This window comes from Trachemys scripta, chromosome 2 (assembly GCF_013100865.1).
Source record: "Trachemys scripta elegans isolate TJP31775 chromosome 2, CAS_Tse_1.0, whole genome shotgun sequence".
NCBI classification, from domain to species: domain Eukaryota; kingdom Metazoa; phylum Chordata; order Testudines; family Emydidae; genus Trachemys; species Trachemys scripta.
In genome coordinates this window covers 156,396,312-156,400,991 of record NC_048299.1, presented here as the reverse complement: position 1 = coordinate 156,400,991, position 4,680 = coordinate 156,396,312, and positions in this window count along the sequence as shown.

The window sequence follows — 4,680 nt, the reverse complement described above, 5'->3', positions numbered from 1 at the left end:
ATTGTCTACCTCAGTGTCCTGGATTGTAAATGTAAATCCAACTCTTGTGTGGGAGACTCTTGGATTCCCCAAATCAGATCTCTTTATGGGAAACTAAGCAGAAGAACCCAGCATTGGTGAGTAAACAGGACACTAAGGGTGAACGGTGGCTGGATTCGAGAGGCAGCTCAGTCCAGTGGATCAAGCACTGGGCTAGGAATCAGGAGAGCTAGGTTCTATTCCTAGCAGTGACTTGGGCAAGTCGCTTTCTTTCTCTGAGCCTCTGTTTCTCCTCCCACCCATTGTCTCTCTGGTCTAGTTATATTGCAAGCTCATCAGGACAGGGAGTGTCTCTCACTCTGTGTTTGTACAATGCCCAGCACCGTGAGGCCCTGCTTATGACTGGAGCTTTTTAGCATCACCATAATATGAACACTTCGAAAACTCTTCCAGTTTGTTTAGCCCTAAATATAACTTTCAGTAACATCCTACTTTCATGTTAGACGTATATAAGTGTATGAGCAATTCTATCAGTGGAACGAACGAGCAGAAATCTGCACCAGGGCTGCCTCTTTTTTGTTATCATAAAGTAATCGAAATACAGTCGGGAAACCACAAAGTTTTCATTTCATTGCATTCAAACGGGAGTCTCTTGCTGTTTGCTGAGTGTGGGAGCATTTTTTCCATGTGCTGTTCACTCACCTTGCTCATTTTACTGAAGTTGTAGGCCATGGCTACACTACAAGCTTTGGTCGATGCAAGTGACGTTGGCTTAAAGCCGCTGGAGTTAGTATCTCGCTTGTGTTCATGCACACTTGGCTCCTTGCATCAGTGCTGCACATACTCACCAGGAGTGCTTGTGTCGGTGCAAGGTAAGTTGCACCATGGGTAGGTATCCCAGTGTGTAATATGTCACTATCCAGCACACACTGTCTTTTGGGAAGTTTTGGCAATGCATGATGGAGCAGAAACAAGTCGCATAGGAGTGACTGGGAGCCAGGGGTCAACTTCCTAGCAAACAACTATCTCCATCCCTGAATGTGATCTATATACCATAACTTACACGCTTTTAAAAAAAATCTCACGAACCTGCGCAGCCCCCTTCACTCTCCACCATTTCTGATGGAACCAGGAAGCCTGCACAGTTCTGCACTATTGTCACAAGTGTTGCAAGCACAGGATGCACCATCCTCTGGTATTTGCAAAATCATAAGAAGAACCTAATCAGTGGGTAACATGACAATTTCTTGGGGGACAGATTGCTGTGAGATTAGCAAGAACTAATTCAAGGTCGTTGGTGGCGTTCAGGGAGCAGCTGAAGATGGTGGAGCACTGCTTCTGGGACCAAGAAACAAGCAGTGACTGGTGGAATCTCATCATCATTCAGGTTTGGGATGATGAGCCATGGCTGCAGAACTTTCAGATGTGCAAAGCCACATTCCTGCCTCCGCATGCGAAGCTCGCCCCAGCAGTCCAACACAGGCACAACAAAGAAGCAAGTGGCGATCGCACTGGGGAAACTTGAGATGCCAGATTGCTACCGGTCAGTGGTAAATCCACTATGGAGGCTGTTGTCATGCATGTGTGTGTAGCCCATTGGGCTAGCTTGCCTTCATTATATTCTGCCTTTATAATATTCAGCAGTAACGCAAGGAACCTCCAGGCCTGTATCCTGTAAGACATTAGCGCATGCAGGGCAATTAATCACCTCCTGCTAAGCAGAACTGTGACTCCTAGCAATGTGCAGGAGATAGTGGATGGATTTGCAGCAATGGTGTTCCCAAATTGTGGTGGGGCAATAGATGTCATGCGTCTCTATTTTGGCAGCAGACCACCTTGCCACAGAGTACATCAAGGAAAGGGCTACTATTTTATAGTTATGCAAGCACTGGTGGACCACCGGGGACGCTTCACTGACATCAGTGTTGGCTGGTCAGGGAAGGTGCATGACTCTTGCATCTTTAAGAACACACAACTGTTCAGAAAGCTACAAGCAGGGACTTTCTTTCCCAACTGGGGGATTACCATTGGCGACATTGAAATGCCAATAGTGATCCTGGAGGACCCAGCCTACCCTTTGTTCCCCTGGCTCCTGAAGCTGTACCCCTAACCCCGGCCACCTCGATAGCACCAAGGAAAGATTCAAACACTGGCTCAGCAGGTGTAGAATGAGCTTTCAGTTGACTTGGCATTGTTTTCTTGGAAGATTGGACCTCAGTGAAAAAAAAATCCCAATAGTTATAGCTGCCTGCTGTATCCTGCATAATATCTGTGACGTAAAGGCAGAAAAGTTGCCGTGGGAGGGCAGGGTGGAGCAGCTGCCTGCTGAGTTTAAGCAGCCAGACCCAAGGGCTATCAGAAAGGCTCAAAGCGGAGCTGTAGGGCTCAGGGAGTCTTTGAAAGAGCACTTTAACAGCGAGCCACAGTAATGCATTGTGATGTACCGTGCTCTACCCGGACATTTTGGGGCCTGTTAAAAATTGGATGGTGTTTGGTGTGCAACCATGAATATAGCACTGTCAATGCGCCTATTCATTTTGTAGTGTTTGCTGTGCATTTCTGAGTATTACACTGTGTTTGTCACTGATCCCATGTGTTGTGTCACACTGTATAGCAACAAGTAAGTGGGTGTTTTCAGAACTGCTAGGCACTCTGCGGCATATGTTATGAACTAAGATAGATGCGTTATTTTCCAAATAATAGAATTTTATTCAGTAACAAAACCAGTGCAAAGAAAAATCTGTGTAATTTAAAAGCAAATGCATTAAAAACTTAATATATTAATGAGACAGACCTTAACAAGGGGAAAGAACATTCACGTCCATTTTACCTACACATACAGCAACCGTGGCTTTCAGAGGCCAATGTATGTGAAGCTGTGGTTGTCCTTTATATCCCCCCAGGATGGAGCAGTAGGGGTAGGGATGTGGCCCCCGATAGCACGTGGAATGTTGAGGAGGGTGTAGGGAGATGCTGTAATAAAGTTCTCCCTGTACTGCAAAGGGAGACAAGCCTATGACTGTTGAACCTGTAGGTTCACAAGAGACTGCAGCATCTGTATTTGCTGCCAGAGAAGCCCATTTACGTCCTGGTGCATCTCCCTCTCCTTTTACTGCTGGGACTCCTGGGTCTTTCTCCTGTCTGCTCTTTCTTTCTCCAGACTGCAGTGTTCTCCCTCCAGACCCTGTGCTCACAGTCTGACGCAGCACTGGCTTGCAGGATTCCACTGAACATGTCATCCGAGTTCTGTTCCCTCTCCTCCTTATCTGACTCAGGAGTTCTGTGGGTGTGGAGGGGAAACCCCTCCAGGCCGCAGCAGCTGCAGATAAAACACGCACCGGTATCGTTGTCAGTGTAGTCACAACAGAAGATTCAGAGCTCCCTTCCCTTGCTCCCCTAAAATTTTAAACAAGACATGCTTATTGACACTTCTGCTTCTGCACGGCACCACTCACGCCCCAGCCATAGTGAGTATGGCCTGCCAGGGCTAAGGTAAGTGAGGCGGGAATTGTTTGGTTGCACGAAATAGTGGGGAATGGCGCTGAATACTGGCACCACTTTCCACAGGCAGTGGTGATTTTAGCTGATCTCTTACTCCTGAGGGTAACAAAGACAGAAAGCACAACTGGTATTGGTGCCCTGAAGCCTCCTGGGCTGCTAGCCTGCACACTGCAATGGTGCCTGCTGAAGTTATCGCTGACTGGTGTGGGAAAGTGTCCTACCGTGGAGGAAGAAATAACGCTGCCATTCTTAGAAACCTTCAGAAGAGGATTGCAGAGTACCTCCATGAAGGTTTCATCGAAATGTCTCAGGAAGATTCAAGGAACACCCTTGTATACATAAACAAACATGAAAAACAGATAACAGTGCTACCTCTCTTTGTTGTACCGCTACCTGTTCTAGAACAAGTACATTTAAGAAAAGTCGATAGCGGTGTCCTCTGAAATTGAGGATGCCATCAGTACATCTTTGTAATGGAAAAAAAATTAAACACGTCCCTGAGGTTTGTTCACCTGCATGGGGCTTGCCCGTGCTTGACTACAGGGACTGACTGGTCTGCGGTGAAGTCTCAAACAAGTCCTGGCTCGTAGCATAGCTGGACCCCCTGGTCACATGTCACCCATCCTCCTCCTTGTCACTGTTCTCACCAGAGGCCTGTGGTTTGGGGTCCTCAGAGGTATCCGCAGTGTTGCAGAGGGTGGTAGTAGAGTCTTTGCCAAGTATGGCAGGCAGCTTTTTGTAAAAGCGGCGGGTCTACGGCTTGGCACCAGATCTACTGTTGGTCTCCCTGGCCGAGCATGATTCCTGCTGCTGGTCTCCTGCCCCCATGCAATCTGCTAGAAGATGTCCATGTTTCTACAGTTGGTCCACAGCTGTGCTTGCACATCCTCTTCTCTCCATAGGCCCAGGAGATCTAATATCTCTGTGTACTCCAAGCCAGAGAGCATCTGGAGCGTGTAGCTGGCATGATCAGCTGGGCAGTTGCACTCAGCAATGGAGAGCAGCTAGGTATGCTCACCTTCCAGTCTCCATGACCCCTGGGCAATGGAGTTAACAAGTGTGGCCAGAGCGGTCAGTGTCAGGCATTGTGGGACAGCTGCTGGAGGACTGTTAGGGTTCCCATAAGTAACTGAAGTGTCTATACTTGCGCTGCTTCCACCTCAATACAACGACCATGGTTCAATGCTGCTCAGAGAGGTG